General features: G+C 47.1%; 1 protein-coding gene across 4 annotated transcripts in view; it reads right to left on the bottom strand.

Moving 5' to 3' along the window:
- Positions 1-15,205, bottom strand: part of MYO1C (myosin IC) — a 51,570-nt gene that overhangs the window by 35,048 nt on the left and 1,317 nt on the right. The window contains exon 1 of one of the 4 annotated variants that reach the window (XM_015646453.3): positions 14,759-14,958. The exons of 1 other annotated variant lie outside the window; for it this stretch is intronic. The gene's annotated coding sequence lies outside the window, so the exon portion shown is untranslated. Of the gene's footprint in view, positions 1-6,908; positions 12,252-14,506; positions 14,586-14,758; positions 14,959-15,205 lie in introns of those variants that run through there. 2 more of the 4 variants (XM_015646450.1, XM_015646451.3) reach the window with 2 other exon arrangements.

A 15,205-nucleotide genomic window follows, 5' to 3' on the forward strand; every position in this document is an offset into this window, starting at 1 on the left:
TGCAAGTGTTGGGTGACACCTGGGAGGAACAAGTTCTTATTTTCCTTCTGGGTGTGACCCTCCTTTAAAGCAAACGTAGCAATTCTGTAGCAAACTCCAATTTCAAGTGGAGTTCAGTTCTGTGAGCACAGGGAATGCTTTCAAACAAGTGGAGCAGTTTTTAATTTGATGATTTAGAAGTGGAGAGTTTACAGGCACAATCTGTACTTCCACCACTTCAGGGTTTTTTTGTTTCATTGTTTGTTGGTTTTTTTTCCCATCTCTCCTCTGTTCCAAACTGACTTTGTTGGCCTAAGGCAGGCAGTTATTTTGGGGCAGTGAAAAGTTATAAATAAGTTCTAATAAAACTATTAGTGACACACATGAGACCGAACTTCTTTCAAACCCTTCTTTGTACGGGAACAAAGAGCACTTTACACTGATTGTGGTGGCACAAGCCCCCCTAAGAAAAGTTTAAGGAGAGAGTTTCAACAACTAGATCATGAACCCAAAATAAGAATATTGGATGAGCTGTAGAAATTCCAGCTTGTGCTGAAAGGAAGGGGCTGAGCAGTTTGCAGAGGCAGACGGAAGGAGAGGAGCCAGGCAGTGAGGCTGGCCCTGGCAGGGTGTCAGGCTGGGGCTGGCAGCGAGCTCAGCACGAGGACAGATGATATTGCAGCTGATGTCTGAGCTGCTTCCCTTTCCCCTGCCTGCCCTGCTGAAAATGAGGGAAAAAGCCACCAGATGAAGGGTATTGTCTGAGGTCATCTCCTCTCACTGCTCTGCCAGCGCCCCAAGGAGCCTGTGGTGAACAGGCTTTAATGCTTTGGTGGATCTCTTTTGTCCCAAAATAGATTTTTAGCATCACTTAACATCCACAGGGAATGATGAGTTGCCATTAGGATGGCAAAAGTGTTCCAGGCTGCCTGGAAAATATAGCTATCATTTCAGAAGGATACCCCACATCCACCTGCATCAGCTTGCACTCAAACAATTCACAATGTTGTTTTCCAAGAGTTTAAAAACTGACACTCCTAGTGGATCAAAACTGCCTTAAATAAAGATTTTTTTTTTAATGTAAAAGAAGCACTAATGACATTGATGTTAAAAAATGAATAAATTATTGGCCTGCATCTTAGCCCCCTTTGGACTGTAAGGAATAGCTCTTCTCCAAGGCAGTTTCAACTCCCTCCTAAGGAGAACTACACAGTCCTGCTCTCTGCATTTTCAAAACTTTCTGCATTATCAGAGACATCAGTTTAATCAGAAACAAAGACACTAAAGAACAATGAAGGAGTCCATCCCTTTGTGGTCCTCAGGAATGTGTGCAGCACATCTGGATAAACATGGGGCTCTGCAGAAAATGGAAACATTCATTCCCCAGCTGTGGTTAGGTCCAAACCCTTTTTCTTTCTCTGATTTACTCCTAATCCTGCATTTGGTGGCTGCAAAACTGCACAAATCCTGCTAAGGCTGACACAACAGGCCCAGGAATCTTCCTCATGACCCTTTACACCTACTTTGTAAACAAAACCTTCTTCTGGGCTGTGAGCTCCAACTGAAAGGAGAGATCCTCAAGGAAATGACAGTTGTGACATTAACAAATGCCAAACACGGCACCTTGTTCTCCAACAGGAGATCAGGACTGGCACTCCTAAGAGACAGGAAAGGGATGCATTCCCTGTTTGTTCTTCATACCAAGTCCAAGTTCTTAGCTCAGTTTCAAAGGCAGGTCTAGGAGAAATAAGATATTTGTCTTGATTCTAAAAAGTGAGAAGAATCACAGGTATGAGACTGGCAGTCTGAAAGCAGAGTTCATCATCCTGCTAGAAATGCACGGATTTGGAGATCTCATGGAAGCTGGGTGTCTTTAGGTCTTGTGTTCTGATGCTGTGTGGGGAAACCCCAGGGTCCATGGCAGCCAGGATCACAGCAGGAACTGTCTGAAGGCACATCCCACTGGGAAGGAAACACCTTTTCCCCTCTGATTTGACAGATACAGAACCTGCAGCTCCTCTTGGACACATCAAGAACCTCCCCTTGGGGAGGTGCTGCAGGACCATGAGGGAATCTGAGCTCTAACCTGACAGAAGGATCCAAGAGTGTCCAGAATAGGTACTTCACATAGAAAAGTCAACATTTGTTATCAGACCCCATCATGTAAGAAATACATATAAACCACAGGCAGCAGCTTTGGTTCATTAGCCTAAATTTTCCATTTTAACAACTCTCCTGAAGCCAGGGCAGCAGCATCTGCTGTTACAGCAACACCAGGAGCCCAGCCTTCATCACTCCAACAATGAGAGGAGGCTGCAAAAAGCTGAGAGCTGATACAACATCCAGGGCAAGCCCTAAATTAACCCTGCCTTGACAAGGTCAATGCTCTGCCCTCAGCTTCAATGGTGCTGGAGTGCACCTGTGGCAGGAAAAAAGGTTAAGCTCTTTTAAATCACCTAAAGGAAAAGCATCAATATTTGAGGGTTTGTTTCAGGAGCTGTTGTTTGCAAGGCTGAAGTAGAAGAACAGAGACACAGGGAAGTTCATCACTGTAAATTATTGATCTGCTGCTTTCTAGACACTGAAACTGGTAATTAAACAAATGGTAAAAAGATACTTCATCAATTATAGAGGTGCCACTTTAAATTACACTTGCTCCAGGATGAATAAAACACAGAGGTTAAATGCTTTGGGTACTTCATGCCTGCTTCTTGTTCAAAATCCTCACCGCAACAACAATTCTCATTCTCATATCCTGCTGCTCCAGCTGTGTGCTCTGTATCAAGCTTCACAAAGGGAAATCAGAGCTTTTGTTTCACAAGTCTTATTTCACACAATGCCCAGGAAGCACAGTCCCATGGTCAGGAGAGAGAATTTGGAGCAGATATCATTGGGATCCCCTTTGTGCTCAGCAGAGTTGGTTACACGGCCATAAGTCAAAGCCCTGTGATAACAGCCCTCCCTCAAAAATCTGACAAAAAAAAAAAATAAATAAAGTTTTTCCTGCTAACAGCCACTTGTGCAATCTGTGAAGCACCAGGCAGACATTCAACACTGGCCTGATGGTTTTTAGGTGCTATAGACATGTACACACCCTCACCAGCAAACTGCTTCTGAAGCAAGATGGTGATGACACCAAAGATGCCCTTTTCAGCAGAAATCGTGTCACAACCACAATGATGACTCAAATTTGATTTATGATAAATTTTTGTATGAGGGTGCAAACCTCACTGCATCAAGCTTAAGGGTATCTCATTCCACATGTTCAATACGTGAATGTAAAAGTACACTTGCTCTAATACTGATTTTGAAACAGAAACAGCAATCAAAGAAGAGCTTGGCCATCTTGCAGGTGCTGGCACAGGTTCTCTTGAACCATTATTACATCTCAAATAGATTTCACCCTGGGAAAGTATTTATTGAAGGCTGAGTTCATCAATAGATTGAGATAAACCAGGGAACATGAATATTCCAGGTTCAAAGCTGCAAATGCAGCAGAAGCAGCTGCCTTAAAGGCACATGTGAAACAACCCTAACAGGTGGACACAGCTGGCATCCCTCATGGAGCAGTGAGGCAACAGCAGGGAAACAGAGGCTGCTGCTGGAGCCAGAACAATCCTGGAAGGAAAAGAATCCCTCATGGAGCAGTGGGGCAGGAGTGAAGGGGGGAGTTCAGAGAGGAAAGAGAGGCTGAGGTGGAGAACCATCACAATATGGTGTGGACGCTGGAGATGATGGAAAGCTGCCAGCTTTCAGCTGATGGAAACAGGACAAGTGGGAGATGAAGGCCGGACTGTAGGATTTTTGTGGAGCAAAGAACACCAGGGCTTGGTAGGGGGACGGGAGAATCAAAGGCTGAGCTGACTCTTCCTACTGCTCCCCAGATAATGAGGCTGAAGCACAAGGAGAGCAAGCTCTGCCGGTGCCAGGGGCTTTGTGAAGCGTTCCTCGCCTGTTCTGAGCAGAGTTACACAAGGTAAGGCTTTATTCATAAGTGCCTGATGGATCCTGTGTGTGCAACAGCTCCTACCAGCAGAGCAGTGTTTGTGGGAAATGGTAGGAAGAGTGTCTAAGAGAGATAAAGCCTTTGAGCTGCAGACGAAGCTGCCAGCCCTCATTTCCAGCTTGTCAGAGCAAGTCCTTCTTGAAGTCAGCAGCCTGGAATGAAGAGAATCTGGCATTTGTGCATGGATGTATGGCTCAGACAGCCAGGGCGGAGCGGCTGCCTTTAATCAGACTTTCCACAAAGGAGGGGGAGTGGGAGTGGCAAAGAGCAGTGAGTGATGGGCGTTATCCGCTGGACATCCACAAATTCCTCTCCTCCGACTTCGGATTTCAAGCCTGACCTCCTTTCCTACTTCCACTAGCCCCTGGAGCAGGAGGGGAAGGGCCGTGCGGGATTGGAATCAGAGTACTTCACATTCTCAGAATTCCTGGTGTGTGTGAGAGGAGCACACACTTGTCTGGTGAGCTGACAAATCCCACAACAGCTGATGGGTCCCAGGTAGTTGCAGGGTAAACCCCTCTATTCCAAAATTCACTTTTCCAAGTGCTAACCCACTCCAGCTCACCTGCTGGATGACAGCTGGTTGTGAAGCCTCGTCACCCAAAGTGCAACAAAAAGGAGCAGAACTCCAAAACATTTTAATCCAGCTGCCTGCTACAGCATAAAGAATTCCAGTGCAAACCACTTCTGGTTGTTTTCTACCCTCACAATGAGGCTACAGTCCACACTGCATCACACAGAGCTTCAATTCCATCTAGAAATAGCCTCTTGAGGTCTCTATTGCAGGATGGCATTCTTAAATTTTGTTTCCTTGTGTGCCACTGCTGGTGGTGACAGTAACAAATTGCAGGAACCTGCACGTATGCCCAGGGTGGGCACAGAGCCAGATCCAACCTCTCCCACGGAAAGTTTTGGCAGCAGAATTAATTCCCTCTCCCTTACCCTGTGTCAGTCACATCATGCTCAGATACCACAACACAGTAACCTTGTCCTACAACCCACCACAAATGCCTTGGTAGAGTCCCACAGGGCTCAAAGGTCCTTTACAAATTTACACCTGGTAAAAAGCAGAGCAAAAGTGGGAATGTCTGCATCCTCATCTGGGCAGGGCAGCCCCCACCCTGACCCTCAGTGCACTGGCTCTCCCAAACTCCATCCATGAAAAACAATGCTCTGGGAAGGGAGCAAAATATTCCAGACACCAGTGCCCAAATGGAGCACCTTGGGCTCTTCTCCCCATTCTGGATCCCAGCCACTCGAAGGATGCTTTGGCAAGAGGCAGAACAGACACCAGCTCTTCCTGGCTCTGTGTCCAAGCCTGTGCAGCCTGGAAGGATTTATCAGTGCCTCTCTCTTCCTGATCTGAGAGCACATTAAAGACACCAGCAGTGCAGGACTGCAAGGGCAGGTGCTCCTGCACTGCTCAGGAGCTGGGACTGTCAGAGCTGGGGAATGTTCCTTACGAGCAGTGGATGGAGATTGCCTGCTCTGTTTGTAAACCTTGGTAAAGCCAACATTCAGAAAACAACTAATTACCATTTATGTTCCAAACAGCTGGCCTAGATCCACATGCACATGCTGGGAGGCCTTAGTGCCAATCAGCCCACACATCAGAGCACAAAAGTCCCCCAGTGTGACTCTAGAACCTTCTAGCAAACAAACTTCTCACTAGCACTGACTTCAAGGATCAAAACACAGCAGTGTAAGAATAGAACAGCCACACAAGCCATCGTTCCCACATCATTACATTACAGACACTTGTCCAAGGTGGAAAGGGCACTGAAAATGTCCTCTGAGGTGCCAGAGGACAGTCCCAGGCTGCTGTCAGCTGGCCTGGACAGCTGATGTTACTGTGACACAGCCTCTGCCCCTCTGGACTGGGACTAAGATCCATTCAGCTCTGACCAGACAGTTCAGGGAGCTAAACAAACAGAAAATGTTGTTTTCTTCATCACTGCACTCCCAAATTTGTTTCAAAGAGTTAATCAAAGGGTCAAATGGATGCAAGTACAAGGCAGGGAGTTAACCCATTTAAATTGGTTTAGTGAAAGGTGGAACACAAGGATCTTTAAGGTCCCTTCCAAACCAGACCATTCTATGATTCTAAACAGAGCTGCTATCAGGATAGGGTTATCTTAGATACTGGGGGAATACAAAAGAAAGAGCATTTCATGGAAGTGATGTGGATTAAGCTCCAGGACTCTCTGGCTACTTGCTCATCCCCTCCCCTCTGCACATCCTCATGCCTTAAGCACTGAAATCCTGGAGAAGTGATGCAAGGACATCATCACCTGCAGCAGCCCTGGGGACAAGCCCAGGAATGCCACCAGAGGTGCAGCCTGTCAGCTGCAGTGCCCCAGGAGCAGGGGAGCAGCACCATAAATCACCTAACCTGGCACGTGGGGATTCTGTCCCAGCACTGCTCTGCTACTCCAAAAAATTGCAAAAACTGACAACACTTTTTGGCCTTAGAAATGAGGGCTGATGGGTTTTGGTTGCCAGCACACAGGAGAGGAGCAGCTCACACCACACGCTCATCACCGAACCATTTATCACCCAAATTAACCTCCCCATCCCCTATCAATCCAGAAATGTCAATCCAGCCCACACTAAACACTGATTGATTTTCTACTCTAACGAGCAGCGTGTCACATTTGTGTTAACTGCTCATCAGTTCAGATAAGTGGCTTGCAATTAAGATAATTTGAGACCACTGGAAGTGTGGCCTGAAAAGCACTTTCAAGAGTTCAGCACAGAGAAATTCACTGCTCAAAACAGGCAGCCAGGTACCAAGCTGACAGCTACTTTTAGACCTTTACACCAGAATTTACCTTTCCAAAACAAGTTTTCTCACAACCTGATTTTTCTTTGGAAGGCAATAACTGGCTTTTACAAAGATTTCTCCGCAGATGTGCACACTCACCCTGCAGCAACACTGATTTTCTTCCTCTCAGGTGACACCACAATCCTTTCACAGGTGCTCCCTATTCTGATGGCAGGCAAGCAGCATTCCAGCACAGCTGCACTCAGTGACAAACATCCAACTTCACTGAAGCCTCCAGAAAAAAATAAACAGTTCCAGGAGCGCAGCTTGTGAGTTCCATGGCCGTGAGCCTGGACATAGTTCACATTCTCATCCTACATGGAGCCACTTTGTGGAATTTTCCTCCCAGTGCAAGTGGTTTGGACACCAGCAGCTGCCAGTTCAACACATTCAGGTTACAGTTGGAACTCCCTCGTCCCCACCTAGATCCGGAAACTTCAGAGCAGACACTTGGCAACCGGTCAGGTTTCAGTTTGGAGAGAGAGAGAGAGAGAGATCAAACAGCCTCCTGCACAACGCAAGGGTTTTTGCATAGAGAACACCACATCTCTTGCAACATTTCCTCTTCACATGGAGCCCTCATGACCAGCCTGCCAGAGCAGGGAAGTCCTCGCTCCCTCTCAGCACTCACTACCTGCCAGGCTGCCAGCACCAGCCTTGCCTTGTTTGGTCTCCAGGAAGTGCAGCTCATCTTTTTTTTTTTCACTCTCCTTTCCTCTCTGCTTCTTCCTTGTATCAAGACATAAACATCTCAAATCAGGTTAGTTTATGTTTGAGTTAAATAATGTCTGAAAGCTTTGCCCTAATATGTAAATGGCTCAAAACCATCAGCCCTTGTATTCTTTAATTATATCAGGCAAAGAAAAGACAGTGTGCTTTTTCATGATGTTTTCTTAAAAGGTCTAAGGGACGGGTTTGGAAATATCTCTTGAATGTGCATAAATTATTCCAAATTCCTCCTAGCTTTCTCAAATCCCTGCAAAAGCAGTCATGAGAATGCTGTTTCTTCTGTGGGTTGAGGAGACACCTCTTTGGTGACCTTAAAGAACAATATTTTAAGGTATTGAACTGTCAGGCAGCACTACAGCTCATCTACATTACTTTTACAGTCAAGACTCAAACAATTTACAGATCTGCCTCCTTCTGGAAACCAAATTTTCAAGTGCTGAAACTAAGCACCAACTGTAATACAGTTGTGCTGAAGTAATACAAGAGCCAAGACAATGGACATTTGTCCCCAAGTTATTCCATAAAGATGAGCTTTCATTTTCTTCAGCTGAATAGTCTGTGAGTCCCCCTTCTTCAGGAGGATGTGGAGGCCAACAGAGCAAAATGAGATTGATCTGATCTCTGATGTGGGCTTATTTTGGCCTCACCACCTTTTCTCCCTCCCACACATCTTTATCTCCATCAAACTTTTCCAGCCTCCACTTTCTGGCCTCTGCTTTCCTTGCTGACCTCCCACACCATTTCAGCCTCCCACTCCTTTCCAGTTTCTGCTTTTCTTATTGGTCTCCAACCCTTTCTCAGCCTCCACTTCTCCTCCTGGATTTTCAGTCTCAGAAATCCCACCCCTTCAACCAGCATAAAATATCCAAACCCCCTGAAGGTTATGAATTTGTAAATTCCCTTTCCAAACAACCATGTTTCACCTTGATATGTGCATCCATACTTTTTCTACACCCCAGCTGACCAGAAATAACCCATGTCCATCCTGACACCTTGCAGTCAGAACAACTTGGGTTTAAGCCCAAGGAAACCTGGTGGCTCTCTCAGTAATTCAAATCCTGCAAGGATTATCACAGCACTGTACATTTGTTTTAATGGAAGTATGAAAGTAAAACATGAGAATTTCTGGGATGGTGAAAGTTGATGCTCTATTCTGATGGCTCCATAAACTGCTGTTCCCAGGTCCTGTCCACCAGATTCCTGGATAGAAGATCAGCAAAATTAAATATAATCTGTGTTCCCACAGAGTGCTATGGTTGAGCACACACAAAAATACACTCTGTACTTCTCTGCAGAACTTGCTTTTGATCCCCTCCCCCACTTATAAGAGCAAACAAATCCATGCACAAATAAAATGAGGATTTTGCAAGTCACATATTTTGTACTCAACTTCATTTTCACATGAAACAAAGTTTTCCTTTCTATTTTCTAACAAAATTGTGTCCACAAAAGCTTGTGATTTTGGAAAAATCAAAAATAAACTTTTTGAATACGCTATTTTAAATGAAGCACTTGGTTTACTTGAGAAATGTGGTGGGTGCTGTGCTGGTTGTTGCACTTGGTTGTTTATTCAGAGCCCCAAAATGAACCAGGGACACAAACCCTGGCTGTTGTTAAAACCTTTACAGGTGAAATGAGTGGTGAGGGGAGGTTGCTGTAATATCTGTGAGAGAACCCCATGCTAACACAAAAGAGCAGATAATGAGTCAGGAAGAGGCAGAAAAGCTCCCAACTGAACTCCAGTGCTCACTCAAAGGGGCAAAAGAAACATCTGTTTTGCTGTCAGAGTTCCAGTTCTGTCAGAGAGAGAATTCCTGGCTCCCTGGTGCAAAGGTGTGGCTTCCCCTCCCAAGGAGCACAAGAGGCAATTTCAAACAGACTCCAAAAGTCCTAAGAGTGGAAGACAACCTGTTATTTAAAACAACAAGATGTGTGGACACGGAACAAGGCTTCCTGGTCTCTAATTTGGAAGGTTCAATAAAACTCCAGAAAAGCCCAACACTAATTTGTGCAATAATCTTCCCTCTCTCCAAACCACACCGTTGGACTTCCCAGCTTTTAGGGCAGATCAAAACCTGAGCTGCAGCAGCACCATTTGTAATACAGTGCTGTGTGGTGTTGCAAATATGCACCAGGTTTTGTTTTTGCCCAAATGTTGATTATAGTGTGCAGCCTTGTAAAGCACAGAACTGCATATTTTAGTTATTAAACTTCGCAAACAAGTCTGGCTGTTGAAAGTCATTTCCCTGAGTAAACAATGACTCAGTGTGGGCTGTATAATGTACAAGTTATTAGTTACTGTTAGTTTAAAAAAAACCCAACTCTATACAAAGGCCTGCTTCAGAATGGAAAATAGTTTTCCTCCTACTTCTATAGTCCCAGTTATATTGTTTCAGTGGAATTTAATTTTCTAAAAAGCTAAACAGATCACTATCTCTTCATTATATAATTGGACATTGACTTAACTGGACCCTTCAGCCATGAACAATATGTGCAGTGTGAAAGCTGAGTTTACCCTTTTTTCTGTTCTCAGTTTGTCATTACAATGCTGAAGTAAAGCTGATTCTTTCCTGGATAGGAATATCCCATCTAGAGCAGGCAGCAGGTGGCAATGAAAACAGAAATAAAGACAACCATAAAATATTGAGTATATGGTAATGAAGAAAAATGCAATTGCAAGCTCAATAAAATCCTCTGACAAACACTGCTCCCTAGTTGAATTACAGCTCCTTCCATAATCCTTCTCTTCATTAGCAAAATGGCCAAATACACCTGATTGTGATTGTCAGCTGGCAGAAGGCACTGGGATCACTCTGCCTAATGAAACTCAGCTCCTGAGGCACCAAGGTTTCCCTGCAGCCTCAAAGCCCCTCCAAAGGCTCCTTTCCTGTTCCAGTGTGCACTGCCCCAGGTTAGGAGCACAGTTCTGTGTGCCCTTTCCTAAGGGTGAAATCTCTGGTCAGACACCAGAACACTGAAAGGAAACAGTCAGATCACAGAATATCCTGAGCTGGAGGGACAGCCCAACAATTCCAACCTGTGCATCCCTGAGAGCATTGTCCAAATGCTCCTGGAGCTCTGGCAGCCTTGGGACAGTGCCCCAGCATCCTCTCATGAAGAACCTTTCCCTGAGAGCCAAACCTAAACAGAGCCAACAGTCTCCTCCTGTCACAGAGCAAAGGTTGGTGCTGCCAGCCCCCAGTGAGGTCTGACCTCAGTCTCTTCTTCTCCAGGCTGAACAAACCAAGTGATCTCAGCTGCTCTTTATAGGACTTCCCCTCTAGACCTTTCATCATCTTCACAGCAAACTCTGAGGTGAAATTTTTACTAGAAAAGTACCTTCAAAAGAAGCTACCAAAATAAATTTGAAGGCACAGCTCTAGCCTACAGAGCCCAGCCTGCAGGCTGAGTGTCATCACAGCTGTGTCACAGAGGATGTTTTAGTCATTCATGGACTCTCCATTTCCTGGCAAATATCACAACACATTTTGACATGACATTCTTCACCACCACCGACACTGCCCATTCAGTGACTGCAGCCTGCTGTACCTCCCAGCCCTGGGACCTCACTGCAGCACTGCAAAGCTACTGCCAAAATGTCAAATTCTACATCCATTTATTATCAGCTGCTGAACTGAATCATAGGAAGGGTGGTGGCCAGGCTGGCCCAAGGTCACCGTACCACTTAAAGGGCTGAGAGTGCCCCAGGAAAGCTGGACATTGGCACCTGACCAAGTGCCTTCCTAAAGAAAAAAAGCTGCCAGGGAGAGCTATCCATGCATGCATGAATGCCACAGGAGCTCGAAATACCAACCTTTACTGCCTTCCAGTACAGGAATTTAATATACAACACACTACACTGGAGATATATAGCAACAGAAAAGGTACTGGCCCTGCTGCTCCTTGCTGTATTTAAATGTTTAAATATTTAAATAAGGCAGGGCAGGGCTGTAAGGAACACTTCCACCCCCACAGAACATGACTCAGTTGCAACAAATTACTTGAGATTTGTCCACTCCAAACCTTCTTCCATAACAGGCTTTGTTAGCCTTTCACATTGACTCGTGCTGCGTGCTTACATCTTTATTAATGCTTTCTGGGAAGAGCTGGCCACCCACCCCACTAATACATCAACAAGAAATAAGCAGAGGAGGGCACAAAATACAGAGCAGGATATTTTCCAGCAGAGAAATCCCTGAATCCAGAGAGGCACAGCACAAGTGGCTCCCTCTGGGCATTAAAAGAGCTGTGCTACAATCTCAGAGGAGGACAAGGCATGCAAACCTCACCCACTAGAGCTGACAGCAGGGTGGATGGATGGTTTCTGGAGAAGCCAGGGATAGCAATCCTCGGCAGAGCCAACCACATCACTCAGGAGCTTGTTCCACAGCAGTTTAACACAGGAAAAGCCCTGACAGGAGACTCACACACGCCGTAATTGCAATCATTTTATGCCAGCACAAAGGGCCCACCTGATCCCAGCCTTACCTGTGGCTGTGCTCACACAGAGAGCCAGGCTGGGAAACTGCTCCTCACAAATCACCTGTTTTGTTTGGCCTGCTCAGCTCTGATTTGCATCACTTCTCACAGGTTAACCACGTTTGGCTGCCACTGATAGAGGTAACCCAAAGCACAACACAGATGGTTTTCCCCACGGTAACACTTTAGAAACACACAAATCAGCCTTTATAAACGGTTCTTTAGCCTGGGTGAAAGGACAAGTGATTGAATTACACTCACATCTCTTACAAAGGGCTGTGGGACAGTCCAGCCCCCGGAAAATCTGCTATACTTTGAGTTCCCTCCACCTCCTTTTCTGCAGCACCTGTAAGACATCAGCTTTCCCCAAACACACATTTGTCCTCCAGAAGGCACTGGTGGTTATCTGTGAACAGTGCTCACTCATCAGTCCTTTGAACTTCGAGGCAAAGTGCTGCAGCCCAGTGATCCTCATCGTTTTCCATGCTGGAACCATTCACACCTGCCAGGTAAGAGCCAAGGGAAGGGGCAGTGGTAGCTGCCGTATTTTATACACTGCCCTGGGACTGTGGCAGCTGCTGCAGTTTGTTTTTCCTGCGTTTGGAGCAGAATGTTCCTTTGGACGGGGGTAGAGGAATTTCTCCAGTTCCTAGAAAGCATGTGGTTCCCAATGCACTAATAAACAACATGACACTACAAACAGAAAAGTCTTAAATATCTGCACAAGATTAAGACTATCTCAGCCTTGCATAAAGCCATCCATAGAGTTTGAGCTTATTCCTAGACAGAAACACTATGTTTAATGTCATAAAGCATTCTTAGCCCCTGGTGTTTTACTGGCCTTCCTCCAGTGGGCTTAGATCAAATGAAAAATAAAAATGGCTTGACTCATTTTGTTAGGATCTGTGTATGTTGTCTTACAGTTACTACAAATCCTGAAGATGTACTGTAAATCACAAGTTCCTTCACTACTGATTATGCAGAAGAGAAAAGAAATGACACACTGTGGATCCTGATTCACACGGGATCTCTCACTCCTTAGTGTGTTATGATTCACACCATTTTCTTCTCTTTAAAATAAATCTATCCTTTATACCATGATAAATTAGGACAGCATGTGTTCAGTGTAGCACTGCACTGGTCCCTTCCAGGCAGAATACAAAACTTCACATTTACACAGCCCCTCCCTAAAACAGAGGATTATATCCACTATCAAAACTGAAACACCCAAAGTGTTATGACAGTGGTTGCCGTATCAGGGCCTACTGTGAAAATTAAGAACTCATCAGTTCCATAAGCCTTAGGCAGTTTCTAAAAGTTTTGAAAAGGTGCTGACAACCGACAATTGTCTATTGCTCCAAAAGGGGATGAAAGAAAAATGCCTTTCTTCCCAAGTACTCTAAGAAGTGGTTTTGTTTTCATGGCTTGTCCCACCAACCAAGCAAATTTTCTCATTAGTCACTTTTAAAAACAAAGCAGCTGCCATCCACAAGTAGTTCTGGAGGAGCCTCCCACCTCAAGCAACTGTCAGAGAGAGGTTAAATACCAGAATATTCTCTGTATTATATCTCAGAATCACTTTTCCTCTGTAATCCTCCCAACGACAAGAATGCAGCTCAAGCCAGCTTACTTGGAAAACTCAAGTTACTAGAATGAGTTGCTCATTCAGGCAGAGTCAGATTCTTCCCATGAGTCACTGTCACTTAAAGCAATTAACTCCAAGTATATTAGAAATGGGGAAAATTGGCTTGGAAAGCATCACTACAGATGGGGATCCCTGAGTCTCAGTGGGGAGTGTGGTCTAAATTGGAGAAGTTAAGGAGTTTGACCATCCCCACCTGTGAGAGGGAGCTAAATACACCGGTCTTTCTCCATCAAGTGCTTTGAGAGGCACCTGCGCAAGCACTAGCGAAGAAGGAAGAATTCCCCCGATGTGAACCTCAGTGCGCACAGCAGGGCGGATCACGCCCAGCAGCGCTCGGAGCTGTAACGCAAGTTGGGGATGTACAGGAAGCCTGTCTTGACAAGGGCAAGCCAAGCCGCCTGGAGCCCCGGCCGTGTCACGGCCACGTCTGAGCCGGGAGCGGCCCCGCCACACCCTGCCCGGCCCCGGCTCCGGCTCCGCTCGTGCTCCCCGCGGCGCCGGGCAGGGGATGCGCGCAGGGAAGCGTTACCGGAGCGCAGCCACGGAGCGCCCGGGAACCGGCGAGCCACAACTGCTCCGGGCAGCCGGAGCCGCTCCGTGCCGCCGCCAGCATGCCGGCTGCTCTACCCCGCTCGTTCGTTCCTTCCGTGGGGAACGTCCCGAGTTTCCGGGAAGGTCGGCGGCTGCTGGAGAACGGCCGAGCCGCGGCCGCCCCCGCTGCCCCCCGCACGCCCCGCAGCCATGTGCCCGAGCGCCCGGAGCGCCGGTGCCGCCGGCCGGGCGGGCGGGCAGGAGGCGGCCGCGCACACCGAGCGCTCGCTCGGTCCCCCCCGGCCCCGCTCACCTGCGCTGGGCGCCCCGGGACGAGCGGCTCGGGGCCCTGCGGCGGCTCCGCGAGCGCCTCGGCGCCGACTGCCCGCGGGAGCCCGCGCAGCGCCGCTAGTGAGCATGTCCGAGCGCCGGGCATGCGGGCTGCGGGCCGCCGCTCCGCCCTCACCTGCACCCGCGGCTCCCGGAGCCCGCCCGCCCGCCCTGCTTACACTGGCGGCGGCTGCAGAGTCCTGCTGAGCGGCTTCTGCCGCTCCGAGAGACGCACCTGGCGTGCTCCAGACGGACGGGATAAACCTCGAACGCTGATGGTAATTCTACCGGCCCCTCCTGGCTGTGGGAGTCATCAGAAGTGCATGTTGCTGCGAAGGACGCAGGGTGAAGTTCGCTCTGGAGTGATTGCACCGAGCTCAGGCAGCCATCCGCTGGGAGCAGCAGGTTGGCTCATCCCACAAAGGTGTGAAATACCCGAGGCAGTCTCGTCAGGATCCACAGGAAATTCTGCACATTGGACTCCAGCACTCTGAGATGAAACAGTAAAGCTCTGCTCCTGCCACTCCTCCAGCAGTTTAAAGGTTCTCTAAAACCACCCCTCTCACGCCATTAATGCAGCACCGACACTGATTGACACTCAGTTTTCAAAGTAGCAAATTACCACTTCTTGCAATGTTAATAAGTGTTTAAAACTTAATAGAAGATGGAACCTTTTCTCCCT

This window comes from Parus major, chromosome 19, assembly GCF_001522545.3.
Source record: "Parus major isolate Abel chromosome 19, Parus_major1.1, whole genome shotgun sequence".
Taxonomy (NCBI): domain Eukaryota; kingdom Metazoa; phylum Chordata; class Aves; order Passeriformes; family Paridae; genus Parus; species Parus major.